This window comes from Balearica regulorum, chromosome 9 (genome assembly GCF_011004875.1).
Source record: "Balearica regulorum gibbericeps isolate bBalReg1 chromosome 9, bBalReg1.pri, whole genome shotgun sequence".
NCBI lineage: Eukaryota > Metazoa > Chordata > Aves > Gruiformes > Gruidae > Balearica > Balearica regulorum.
The window spans coordinates 5,657,633-5,672,271 of record NC_046192.1 but is presented as its reverse complement, the minus strand read 5'-3'; the positions used below and the strand labels follow the sequence as shown (position 1 = coordinate 5,672,271).

The window sequence follows — 14,639 nt, the reverse complement described above, 5'->3', positions numbered from 1 at the left end:
CAAATGAGAACACAGCTTTCTCTCTCTGTGCCAAAATGTTTCACTATCTGGCAGGTCACGAGTGATCTGTTTTCAAGAATTATGGCTACACAGTTAAACATGAATGCATGAAGGAATCTGTACTGGAAATCTGTTCTCATAACTCTTGCTGTTCTCAAAGCTAGCTTGCTCTACCAGGTTGATGTAAGTCTGTGTAGTTTCTTCATACAGATGGCTATTGTGTTATTAAAGGGAGGAAAATGCTTGTGTAGGATTGTGCGCCGTACAGTGTTGAGCATTGGAGACTTTTCTCCAGAAGGGTGTTTAAGCATAGGCTGTGAACTTTAAATAGATGAGAGTTAAGTGATTAAATCAATTATTGAGTGATGAATCCAGCTTACTGACTTCTGTGGCTCTAATTATGTGGTTAATTTTAATCTCACTGCTTTGCTATGTTTAGTGCTGAGCACCCTCATGGAATGGGTTTTGAAAACAAGCCAGCAGTTATTAAAATACGAAGTGTTGAGGTCTGTATGATTAAGCCTATTGTTACAAGGCAGTTTTTCTCAAATAGTAGCTTTTTTGTCTAGTTTATTTTATTTATAGTGTTTTTCACTCAAATGGAAGATGTGATTGACAGTTAAGAGATAACATATCTAAAATTGACAATAAGTGATGGTGGAAGTCTGAAAGAGATGTGGAGGGGCAAGATAAAAATTTTCTGGTGTTTTTGTTTGTTTACCTCCCTTTCTTCTCTTCTGTACACTTTGGCTTATTTTACAATTAAATTTTGAAAATTAATATCCCCCATGATTAAAAAATTTGGTTGGAGGTCCCTTTGAAGGAGCACTTAGTAAAAGGGTGACTGTTGGCATTGTTAAATGCTGGTAAGTTATTCAAGCAATCTTTCAGTATCATGATTGAATAAAGATAAGGTCAGAATAGATTAACCTACCAGCCCCTTTAGGTCAAGCCAGTGGCTTTATTGTCCATTGCTGATGAAGCTTTTTGATGGAATGAAAGAAGTAGTTAGACATTTCACACAGTTTAAATTTACAAGCATTTTCTGGAAATGGGTAAATAGCTTGCTGCTTGTAACTTGTTATGGCTGGCCTTCTGTGTCTACACTAGGTGGGAACACCTGAAAAATGTAACTTTTGTCTTTTGCGTTGGGAGCTGCTTTTGTTCTTTGGTTTTGTCCCAGGTGCCAGTGAAAAGCCTTTCTCTCCTATCTTGTGCTGTATAAACGTTCTGTTGCTAAGAGTAGTACTGGGTGAGACATTTACTGAGAGGGAAGATCTTTGCATTAAATTAACTCTGTCCTTTTGGTATGTTGATATTTTGAATGATAAAGTGTGAGTGTGCCAAAAGCACGTTTAAAGTCTGAGAAAAGAAATATCCTTATTTTAGAAGTTTTCAGGTGCCTCTCAGATTTCAAGTTTCTTGCAGCAATGAGAACTGGCTCAGACTTGCAAAAACCAGCAATTTATTAATTTGTCTGTGGTGGTGTTTGCTTGCACAATTTTCACGCATAATTTACTTTCTTTTATATATACACTTTTTTAGTACTGTTAGTGTAGTCAAAGCAAAGCAGTAGTTAGCCTTGCTGCCTACTGCTGAGGAAAAGAAATCTTAACTGCTTTTTATGCACTTCTAGCAGACAATACTGTTAATATATCCATACTGAGGAAATAATTTTCAAGATTAATACACTATAAAAAATGGATTTTTGGGAATCCAGCTTTGAGAATATAGTGATGGGAATTAAATTTCAGTGGCACAGAGCAACTTTTTTGGAGGGGAGAGACAGAGAGGATGTGTTTAAGTTCTCATCTCCCTGTTTTCTTTCATGCAAGTCAAAAGCCGTTTAATTCTGAGGACCTGCAATTGCATACCACAAGTTTTATTAGGAAAGAGCTTTCTCATGTGAGTAGGAATTTTGATATGAGTTCAGTTAAATATTCCCTCTACACTGCCTGAGTACTGCAGTTAACTATGGGCATTTTGGTCTTGAAGAGATTTTGTTTTGGTTTTTCTTCTTGAAATTGAAAATGTTATTAAGTAGCTTTGCCCACAGCTGAAATAAGACAATTTGCACAGGTGCTGGATTTAGTTGTGCAAAATAATTAGTCTGTAAGACTTGGTTAAATATACCACAGCTGCAGGCAGGCTTGTTATATTTGGGCTAATGCCCAGTCCCTACATATGGACAGCCTTAGCACTATGGTTCAATCCTGCTATTTTTCCCCTTTAAAGTTTTTAATATTAGCAACCCAGTTCTTGCTCAAACACTTAATAAATCAAGCTTATGGTTGGATGGTTTTTTGCTTGAACTCCTGTCTCTAATGCCATTGCTGTTACACCTGATTTGAGTAGGAAGAGGCATGTTGGCATGCTGCAGGCTGTAAAATGCCCTGGCCATTAGTACCAGGACAGGAGGAAGGGAGAGGGGCAGGAATGAAAGGGCCAGCTGGCTGCTTGTGAAGCACATCATCAGAATCGGCTCCTGCAAAATCATGTGTGGTCACAAAATCTTTACGGTGTTTGGCATGTTGAATGTAACCAGGCCCCTGGGGGAGAGTTTAATGGAAAGCTGCTAGATTCACTTTCTCCTAATGTTTTGGTCCATGGTGTAGCCTAAAAGTCATAACCATGATATTGGTCACTCTACGGATGTGTTATTAATGACTTAGTGCTCCAAAAGGAGTCAAAGGCAAGGTGGAGCAAGTGGATGAGATGTGTAAGCATGACAACCTGTAAAAGGAGCAGCATAAGAGAGGAGAAAATGCCTATTATAATGACCCTGGTATGTCCCCCTCTGGCTCTTCACAGGTGGCTTTGTTTTGGATGCATCAGGTCAGTTTGTCCCATCCAAAGGTGTGCCTGTCTTTCTGTCTTTGCTCCTGTGGCAGCAGCTTGAAATGGCTGGCAGAACTATCTAAATGAATGATCAAACAGGATGCTTTCATTTTGTAACTCACTTTCCCCTTTGATAACCAGTAGATTCTCCTTTGAACTTACTATTTTCTTTGTCCCAACCTTTTTTAGGTTTGCACATAAACAAATGTATTGGTTTAGCTTAGATTTACGTCTTTGTGGTGATACTACATATTATTTGGCACAGTCACCCTCCTGTTACCTGCCCCCGCAATTCCCTCATGCAGTCCTTGTGCTCCTCGGGGACACATCCAAGCAAGGCAACTGATTCATTGTTAGTGGATTAAAAGTGGCATGGGTGTGCAGGCTGGAAGCTGCTGTCAGAAGAGGTATCAATAGTCTGACAGGAAAGCTTTGTTGTGGGCAGACAGCAGAGAGAAACCTGGCCTCCCTCTTCTATGTCCTGTATGGAGTGCTAACAGGTGCCGTGTAAGGACCCACAGAAAGCTTGGCTCTGCTCCTGTCACCTTCTGCTGAGGCTAATTTGAAGTAATGAGAATCCAAACACTGGTAATTTATTTGTTCTGCTGATGGTCTCTGCAGAGAGCCAGAACAACATACTTTGAAACCTACATCACATTTCAGTCACCAAATTAGCAGGTATCAGAGATACCGTGAAAAGCTTTGTTTCAGCTCAGCAGTTTAAAAAAAAAAAATTACTATTCTTTGCTGCCCTTCTTGTTTTCACAGCAGGCAATAGGAATTGCTCACTCACAGCCTCTGAAGAGAAAGCTCTTTCATGAATGAAAGCATGTTGGTCATAAAGCAATAATTTTGCGGTGTTTCTCTGAAACAGCATTTATTTGACCTTGGGGGGGGGGTCAAATGGTGGGGCCAGGTGTTCCCATATTCTCCCAGCTATAGGAACGTAGATTACCTTTGTAGCAGTCTGTTCCTCTCACTCCTAACTCAAGGGGTTTGGCAAAGCTGTGCTTATGTTCTGTTTCATACAGAATGGGGAGACCCTAGCTGGGAAAGCTCCTTGCTGCTATTTCTAATAGCAGGAATTGCAGTGACATTGCTGTGCATGCACTTTTTTTTTCCCCCTGCTATCGTCTGATTCCAGCAGGCAACTGGGAAGGACATGAATTGTATGAGGTGGAAGGGGGAACCTTGTCATAGCAGGGATGGAGCCCAGCACTCCTGGTTGTCTGTAAAATGCCTGTAAGTTAATGCCCAGTTAATCAAAAAAGTCTTTAAGCACAAAGTTTTTGATCTGGCCTCCTCCCTGGTGAACGGGAAGGGTCAGCTGGTTTCTGTGGGTCTTGGGATTGATACCATTAGTGGATCCAGTAACCAACTGACCTCAACATTCCCAGAAATAAGTAATACAGTACTCTGGCACTCAGAGCTATATGGAGTCAACAACATTCTCCATTTTAATTTGGCTGAGTCGTGGTATTGCTGATACTTATTTTTACTGAAATTAGAAATACCAGCTTGAAATAGGAGTGGCTGCTTAATGGTGTTGAAGTGCGGTAAAATTTACAAAACAAAAAAGACTTGGCTGGAGAAGTGTACTCTGGTTTGTAGTTAATTACTATATGAAGTGTAGTCACACAATGCTGGAGATGGATGCAGTCCAAAATCAATGAGATTTTTTTTTAAAAAAAAGGCAACCATCACCAGCAGAAGCCTGCCAACCATCACCAACAATGCCTCTGGCTTCTTTTATTTACTGTTGGATTATAGAAATGCAGAAATGTTGTGTTTTAAATAGGTTTTTTTATAATCCTGTAGTACTTGGTCTTTTATTCAGACAAATTGTTACCCACCCCTTTTCACTTGTATAGCCCTGCTAAGTAGAGTTTTGTACTCTGCTGACCTTTGAGCTGAAAGCTGGCTGAGATGTATAATTTGGTTTTGGCTCAATGCAAAAATGACTCCCTACAGAGAGAGAGATAGGAGAGAGAGGCTCTGTTAGAGTATTTCTGTCCACCTCCTGTATACTATTCATTCCTATTCCAATGCACCAAACAATCTGTGTTTTCTAGCTGGAGTGAAAGCCTGGTTTATGTATGCTGCCCAAGGGAGGCTGGTGCCATCTCAATTGATTAAATGTCTGCAACTGCCATGTATTTCCCCATGCTGCACATCGGTACTGTCACACTGGGGGAGGCTGCAAGGCCACCTAGTGCAGTCTTGTCCAGTGGCCAGTAAAAGAACAGGGAAATATATCAGAAATGCAAACACACTTCCCTTTCCTTCTTCACTGACCTTGGTGTCTCCAGAGTTTCTTACATCTTCTCACTCCTCTCTCTGGCTGCAAAAGCTCCCTCTCACTGTTTTTTTTCCTTCTTAAATATGTTATCCCAGAGGCGCTGATTGGCTTGGCCTTGGCCAGCGGCGGGTCCATCTTGGAGCCGGCTGGCATTGGCTCTATCAGACACAGGGGAAGCTTCTAGCAGCTTCTCACAGAAGCCACCCCTCTAGCCCCCCAGCTACCAAAACCTTGCCACGCAAACCCAACACAGTGGGGAAAAAACCTCAAATTAACCTTCACCTTTAAAATTTTTCTGTAGTGCATATTAATCATAAAATGAGTGTGTGCAGAAGTTCATCCCAGCATCTCATGTCCTTGAAACAGTATGGGAAAAATCAAGAGGCATGGACAGTCTTCATCTCCTGTAGTATACATTATGAAAATCAAGCATGCAATGTTGTTTACTGTTTTCACTATTGTTCACTGTTTTTTCAAGGTTATCTCAATCTTACTGAAAAGATCATTTCCTTGGTCAAACTCCTGGTCGCATTCTCTGTTTCCTTGACAGCGCTACCCTCCTGCATCTAAAATGTGCCTTTCATCTTGTATTTTCCAGTGTAGCCCGTGCTGCTAGTCACCTGTGATCCATGATCTAAATGTCATAAAAACTGAGATGGGTACCTTTTTGTTTTTTCCTATGCTGTTTCATGTTAGAAAAGCATGCGCTGTAATGATCTTCTGTGCCTTCATTGTCTTCCTTTTAAATGCCATTCTGAAAACTCTCCTTAAGGTCATGATAAACAGAATACTTGTGAAAGGTCAGCCCAAAATATGCTGAATCCACTGCCTGTTATGTTGACCAGGTTTGTCATGCTCTCGCCCCTTTTTGTCCTTCCTCCCCTGCGTATATCTATTGGCAGCTCTGAGACAAGCACCATGCTCTAGCCTTGGTCTCTACAGTACCTGTGATCCTGGTGTTTTATTGACATCCCCAGCTGCTAAAGTAATGAAAATAACTGTTGACCTTGGTAATTTTTGTGCGCTTCTGATTGCATTAATGTATCCCCCCACTGTGCCTTGTCATTTGGGCAGCTTGTTGGGAAGAGGAAATTATTAGTCTTTAAAAGAACACAGGAAAAATCAAAAGGAGGAGTAATGGAGGAAATAATGCTCTTTTGTCAGAAAATTCTTAGGACTTTATGCTTTCAAAATAGCAAATTCAAGTGGAAAATTTAATGAAAACCTAGGAAGAACGCTTAATTCTAGCCATGGAATGTAAATCACTACCTTGCAAACCGTATCTGGTAACGAAGATCATGTCCAAAGAAGTCTCTAGGGGGATAACTAAAGCTAGTGACTATATTGTTAATAGTGGGTTTTTCCTTAAACGTACGAAAACCTTATATCAAGTCTTATTACACTGAAATGACCTCATATCAGTCGGCAATCGATGGTGATACTGTGGAGTCACCAGCATTGAGTAGCTCACTGTAATGAGTTCCTGCATGTTGTGTGCAGGTTTGACTTCTGAAATAGCGTGCAGTTGTTTCTCAAGAATGCAACATGCAGAACGGTGCTTGTGGATAACTGGGTAATATTAGTCTTGCCAGCAGCTTCTATTGGTAATCATTATTTATGCATATCCGAGTTTTTGACTGCTTACTTAGAATTATAGTGCTTTGACTGTTAAGCAAAAGTGTTATATTGTTTAGATATCTTTGTTACTTTAAAAAGTGATTAAATACAGATTTTAGAATTGTTTGGCCCAAGGCTTTGAAAGGGTGGTATAATTTCCTGTGAAGTGGTGAGAGAAATATACATTAAATACATTTAAAAGGAAAGCGCAAATCATCTAGGTAAGATATCATCGATTTAGCCTTTATAATCATCATGTAAACTTGTTTCCTGAGCTTGTCTGGCTTTGGCTGCCATTTGATACCTAGAATGTAAGCGATTTGGGGCAGGGATGGTCTCTTCATTACCTATTAATAACTGTTGTTCGTGCAATGTGGGTAGGGCATATTGGTGCTGGAACAAGAAATCTAATGAACGCACACATTGTGTGTTTGGTCATCTTCTATCTCTGTGTCCATATTTCACCTGTCTGTTGCCATAATTATATTTTTCTTCCTCTTTGTACTTTCCAGTACCTTGTCAGGCTGTTGACCGTATCTCCAGAGTAAAAGCATGGTGGAAGTGTAGCCCAATAAATCAATGATAAATTAGTCCAGATAGAAAGAAAACAAAGATAGCTGGAGAGAAAGTGTTCATTCCTTAAAAAATAAAGAAAATTAAGAAAAGCCTACAAAAGTAGAGTGAGCAAATGAATCTGAGGGCTTGATCACCTGAGGAGGCTTTAACACAGTTGCTGTAGTGAGGCTAACATTTTTGTGACATTGGTTCTAGAATCCCATGTAGTGTCCTCTTTCTTCTGGAGTTCCACACTTTATTCACAACTGTGTTGTGAAATTTCAGTGACTTCCTTACTGCGGACTAGTAAGTAGGTGATTTTCTCCCTTTATTTCCCTTTTGTTCTGATGTGGCATATTTCCATTCAGGTAGCATTACCGCTTGCCTAAGTTAGTCTGAATTTTTGTGAAAAAGGGGGTGAAGACCTGAGAAGTGCTCTGACAAAGAGATTTTTTTGAGTCAGTGTGTGAGGATAGCTCCAACCCAAAACTTACTTGGGGAAAAAAAAAAAGGACCATTGGCCATCCTTCAGTTTGTGGGGATGGGGTCATTACTTCAATTCAGCTTTTAATTACATGTCCTTTTCTCCTAAAGATGATAGATTTTTTTTTTAAACTTCCTTTTGTTGTTTTATTAGTCCTTTTACTGTGAGATTGATCATAGGAAAGGCATTCTTTTAGGGCATTTCTAGATGCAAAATTGTAGATGTTCTTTGAGCAAGAGTATAGGTACTATAACATTGAAACTGTTGGGCAGTTCAATAAAAATAGGAGAAAAAATGTTGAAGGTAACTACGCGCAAAAGGAGCGATTTACAGGAAATTCTTGCTTTGCTCTCACTGTTGCATTTTGAGACATAAAAAGAAAATTTTTGAGCGAGACTGACAAGGTGAAGAGAGCGGGTATCTCAAAGCAAGTTTGTTCAGAAGAAAATAGATGCAAACCTCAGCTCCATGCCCCGGTAACGATAGTGTGGCATTTCAGTTTGCAGTGTGCTCTCTTCTGCCAACTGTAGCCTCCCAAGGGATGAAAAGAATTTTACTCAGAAAATATTTTTTTTCAGGTTAACTGGCATTAGGAAATACATTTTCATTATTTTCTTACCTTATTTTAGGAGGCAAATGTGGAATGTCTTAAATTCTTCTGATTTTTTTCAGAAAAATTAACTTACCATCTGTTATGTACATTTTTTAAGAGCAGTTTATATATATGCCTTTTAGTAATGCTGTGTAACATCATTCATTATTGATCTAAACTGTTAGGTGTGTATAGTTGTAATGAGAGGATAAAATTTTTATTTTTCCTTCTAGTTATTTACAGAAAATGACTTATTGCCGTTGCTGTCATGTGTGGTATTTTATTTATGGGCTAGGACTTCACTGTGCTGTATATAAAAACCTACGAAACCGTGCCAGTCCCAGGAAGATTGCAGTGTTACTGTAACATGAGAGACAGGAATATAGACAGATGGAGGCTGCGTAAAAGCAATAGGATCATGTTTTTAGTGTAAGAGAGAATGGTCTTAGTGTTTGCAAGCACATTTGTAATGATGGGATTTTTAGATCAGATTTCAGAGTTTCTGTGCTTCATCTTAGCTCAAAATTTGCTTATCAAAATTTTGTTACTCTGGAATGTCAAAGCTTCCCAGGTTGCCCACCAGTTGAGGGCATTGTGGTCGAAGTGGATTTGAGGGTACTTTAGTTTAATAAGAGGTGTACATGATTTTAAGTGAGTTTATTCATGTGAGCATTTACCTTCAGACAAAATATTTTCATAACTTTTTAGAACTGTAGCAAGCTTTGGAAGTAAGGAAAGGAAAATTGCTTGTATGCTTGTTTTGTAATTGTACGCTTGCGTGTTTCAGCCACTCACAGCATGAATGGACAAATACAGAGATCAATCATTTTTCACCTCCCTTCAATTTTCCCCCTTTCTCCTTTATGCCTTTCCCTTAGGTGTGTCTCTTGATGAGGAGAGGAGGAAGAATGTATGTGCAGAGCAGGGAATGCCTCTTTGAATGTTGGCCCTGCACTTACCTGCTGCTCTGCTGCTAGTTTAGAATCACTGATTTGCAGTTGGATGACTGCATGTCAGGGCAGCTGAGCCACCTTCTACCTTCTTCCCTCCTCACCATGGCACAGCTATCGAAGCTGCTTTGAAGCAGTACTCGGACCAGTCCTGTGTATGCCGGTGTGGCAAGAGAGACGGAAATTTATAGGTAATGTGAAAGTAGACTGCCCTGCTATAACTGTGTAGAGATACCTGGTGAAATCCATGGTACGTGAACATGATTGTCACTAAAACTTACTCTTCCATCTGACCTTAAGTCGAAATGGCTGTTCATCATCTGTCTACAAAAATATCTGTGAAGTGATATGTGCAATATATCACATTTAAAGTTAGCATGGATTCCTTGTCCCATACTGCCTTCTTCATGGACATCTGCTTGGATTGCATTTCTACACTTCTGGCTATGCAGCTGGAGTGTAAATATTTTGGAAGTGTAGCTATTGGATTATGCTTTTGCTTACTATTTTGTTGGGAGTTGAGGTTTACTTAATGAAGTACTGGGTCTGTAATTATCACTGTCCTTGCAGAAAGCTTCAGACATTTTCTCTAAACTCAGATGTTTTAGATTTAGGAATTAGGAAGACTTGTGTGGTTATAGATATAATCTGCTGCATGTTTTCTATCCATTTTATTAGGGAAATGATTAGGTAGCACTGCTACTAGCAGCTTCCCACTGACTCGACCTGTTCTTCAGACATTGCATGGAGCTTTTGCTTTTGGTGTGGATCTGAATGCTATTGATAATCTATAAAGTCTTACTGATTTTCTGTAAGATAGCCTCTATCCCACCAGTGCCATTCCTATTTGAAAGGAGAGGGGGGTTTCTGCCTGCTTTTCCAGTCAAATTTGCTGTCTAAATGGAGGACTTAGTTGCTACCATAACCGTATTAGCTGCTTGCTAGCATTTCATGTTCATCTTGGAACCAAATGCAGGTGTTTCAGTAGACACATTGAAAACATATGTGTAAAAATGTTTTTAACATTTGTTTGTTATTCCCTCTTCTGTAATTAACAATGTTCTACGAGACTGTGTTGAAATGAAGTTGTATAAATTGTGTCATGGGAGAGCAGGGTTTAAGGGGAATTGCAGCTTGGCTGAGTAAGCCTGGCCTGCCGTTTGGTTAGAGTGGGGTGTGAACTCAAGCTACTTAACTCCTTGTGTCTGTGTTTGTATACTAGGATGAGAACGCCTTATTTTGAATTAATGGCAAGTGATGGTTTTGAACGAGATACTATTCTGGTCAACTGCGTGTCATACCACTGCATCACATTTTACATTATTTCCAAAAACTGTTGATCCAGGTGGCTTTGGCACCTTTTTTTTTTTGACAGAAACAAATTAACAGTGGTCACCAGAAATTTGGGATATCCGCACACTTAAGCAACAATGTGAGAATAGGACTTGGAATTAAAGAATTTATGGGTCACGTCTTCCCCACATCCCCCAGATCTTTCCCTCAGTCTTGTAGGCCTATTCACAGCTACTAAAGGGTGGCTCGTGTCCGGTTGTAGAGGACCCAACAGCCTTGTCCTGCTGAGGATAACTACATCTGCTCCGAATCTTTAATTGGAAAGGGAAAGGTCTGGGAGATTGGCTGTCTTCTTTTTCCTGTATGAAGACTTTTGTGTTTGTACTATCCTATAATTAGGATCCCTGCAGATGTTTATGCTTGGCATGGAAACACTGATACAAATCTTAGTGGATTCTTTAACAGGTAGTTGTTCTTGACACTTTTTGCCATGACTATTTTGCAGTTGTGTAACTTTCTGATTTGTGCTGTGAATTTCTTGGGAGAGCTTCCTTTGACTTAGATTGCTGTGGGAAAGTGTTATGTTTCTAGGAGATGTAACGATTTCTTTCCTCTATTATTGCTTTTGTTAGGTTTCATAATGTTCATTGTAAATAGAAGGCTTAGGAATAGTGGCTTTCCATAAAAATAAATAGTATGTATCTGCTATCAGGATTTTAGAGATGCATGCGTAGAAACTCAGACCTTTTAGATCTCACTTTCTTCCCCTTTTAGTAGCGTTCTGAGAAGGCCTCTCCTTGGCTTTTTTCTGGTATCTACATTTTCCATAGGTGAACATTCTTGGAACACTTGAGGCCCCATGCCCCACTGGCACCTTGCATAGAAGTTGCTGCTCCAGAAACCACTTCTTGTTCCTTCTCTCTGTGACCAGGCTTAGCTTGCCCTAGCCCAGCTGCAGAGTTCTGTTTGACTCGGGATTCATCAAGCAGCTCTCCTACAGCTGGATAGGCAGTAATTGTGGGTGGAAAAATAGCACTCTGAGAAATACAGCTGACCAGCAGACCAAAACCAGGTATCTAAGCTAGAACTTCCTTTCTATGTGCATTTAATCTGTTCCTCATGTAATCTTTATTCTCTTAGTAGTTTTGGCCTAGATAGTGGTGTGAAAGTCATAACAGAAAATATGGTCTAACATCTCTGGAAAAACCTTTCTTCTGTTTCTACCCACACAGAATCCTCTGCCATATGCCAAAACACTTCTTTAAAGAGCTGCTTTTTTTATTTCCATGAACTAAATGAAAAGTTACAGATCAGGGCTGCTTCTGAGCCCGACTCAACAGGGAATGAGCCCGATGCTTCTGAACAATTGATTCTTTGGTTTGTATAACAAGACAAATGAAGATCTTATGTCTGTTAGCCAGGAGGGAAAGTTGCACCTCTGTGCCATTAGGAAATGCAGGTTATTTCCTAGTAACAAGAGGACGATATTTGTGTCATGGTCAGCTGGGGTGGGAGGGAGTCTCAGTAGTTTCAATGGTGCCATGTCCATTGCAGGATCTAAGCCATTCAAACAGTACTATTTTGATTCAGCCTGTCACGTAGGTATGCACCTCACATTAAATGTGAGATTTTTGGTTTAAGAGCAAAGGAGGGTGTAGGTCTCTTCCTGAAATATACTCTTACAAACTTTTAAATCTGAGGCACATCTTTTTGCATGGTGCATAGGGTGAAAGAGGCTATTTGGATTCAGCAGAACTATCTCCCCTCCTGTAGCACACCGCATCCTTCCTCAGTCACTAAACCTAGTGGAAAAGGGCTGTGTGATACACTGTTGTAAACATTAAATAAAAACATTGTAACACTGCAGACAAAATAACGGCCTACAAAATTGGGGGTAGTTGTAAATGTACAAATTTAAAAACCACATGGAATATTTTTCATTTTTTAATTCTTTGAACCTTATGCTCTAGAAAGACTAATTCCTTCAGCTCTAATCATCTGTAAGACAATGGTCAGAAAATGTAAACATCTCCAAAATTATTGCCAACAAAAGTTAAGTTTTAGGAGTACTAGCAAATGAATGTAAAATTAAAGAAACAGTGGGCTACCTACAGGAGGGTGAATCCATTTAGTCCAGACTACTTTGCTATTGATTTTTTTGACTCTATCTCTGGGTATCAAGCTAACTGAATAGTGATGGTGGACATTAGTAGGTGGATATACTACCAGTGCGGGACAAAGTAGCTCTTACCAAGATTAACATTTTTCTTCATCTGAAATCATAGGAATGAGAAATGGTTGTCTCTGATTTAAATTTATTTATATAGTCTTCACAAAACTGAATAAAGCATTCCCCTTGGCTTTGGTCCAAAAGCAGTTAAAATCCTTGGTAATCTTTCCACTGATTTAATTGAGCTTGGACTCTGGCTCCAAGGATAGAATGAAACTAAAGTTTTTAAATTACAATGCCAAAGAAAAGGGGAGGCTGCTGTTTCCCGAGTGCAGATTACTTTATTGGGATGTGCCATGGAATATGTTGCTAAGTTGCGAATGAGTGAAGCACAATTGGTGTGAGCCAGCTCGAACTCATTACTGAAAAACCTCCTCCTGGCAACCTGCAATGCAGCTCGCAAAAATGGATTCCTGTGAGAAGGATCATTCATCTGCTCCTGCTGGGGGGCAGTAGGAAGTCAGAAAGTGCCAAAAGAACATACGAGATACCAGTACTTAAATTTTTTAATATATACATATAGAAAGAGAGGCAGGCGTATGCTCTTTTTCATTTGGCTTTAATAATACAGTTTATGGAGACTGAGTCCTGCAGAGGAACTAAATGTATAAGAAACCAAAATCCACTGTAGTTAATTTTTGTTGAAAACAAAATATTCATGTGACATTTTAATGTTGTAACTTACATGTTAAATATAGCTGCTAAAATATGCTTTCATGCACCCTCACGCCCTACTTCTAAGACTGTGATGATCAGACACACCTGCCTTACTGATTCTGTATTTGGTAGCAAAATTGGAAATGTTGGAGGAAGAGGAGCAATGCTTTGATATTCAAATGCACAGAGTAAATTCTGCAAATGGTATGAGAGGAGGCAAGGTACTTTGTTTCACTAGATTTGCCAATATAGTTGGGAAGGAAAATAGACAATTTTTTGGTCAGAGTCCTTCAGAATTCTGTGTCCAAAGAAGGACTTTTGTGTCCAAAAGATTATTTTTTCCCCTCCAACTGTACTAATTCACCTAGTTAACAGATGCCATCCTTCCCTGTTAACCTTTCATTTTCCAATATCCTGTCTGCCATCCTTACAGCAAAGCTATTACTGTTCAATACCAAGTTTATTTTGAGACATCTAGGGCTGTTGTACAGTAACACACCTGACATCAAACTAATTCAGCAGAGCATACGAGCTCAGGCATACTTGCTCTGAGTTCAGATACATTGTACAGATAAGTGAGAGCTGTGGGCATTGGCTTAAGATGGGAGCAGACTCGGTGTATTTGCAAGCTGGGCTGCTGATGGGGAGCTGTGTGTGTGGATGTTGAGGTTCAGGCATTCTCTTTCTTGCAGACCTTAACTGATGCCACATGCAAGTGGCATTTGATAGCACAAAACTGCCATTTCTTCTGAGTGTGCTATTAACTTCAGAGTGGAGCGGAGTTTTTTAATGAGTTGGGTACGTTTTCAGTTAGAGAATAGGAAATGTAATTGCAGTAGTTTAAATCAGAATTTGTTTTAATTTTTTATTTTGTAATCTAGACGCTTTCTAATGGGATATGAAGTTTGCAATCTTTTTTTTAGTATTCACAAAGCTTCCTTCCCTCCCTTTTTTTGAATTTTGTTCAGTAGGTTTGAGAGAATGTTAGCCTCAAAAATGATTTTGCTATTGCAAGAAGGACTACCTAAGAATTCAAGGACAGATAAGACATGTAGAAAAAACCTATATGAAAAGAAATACTTACCTACACATCTACCCGCTGTATGCTTAGAAATAATGGTTTG

The 14,639-nt window shown here is 39.6% G+C and overlaps 1 protein-coding gene across 4 annotated transcripts in view; it reads left to right on the top strand.

Annotated features, from left to right (window-relative positions):
- LOC104640687 (glypican-5) overlaps positions 1–14,639 on the top strand; it is a 394,501-nt gene that overhangs the window by 23,931 nt on the left and 355,931 nt on the right. The gene's annotated exons all lie outside the window — the stretch shown is intronic.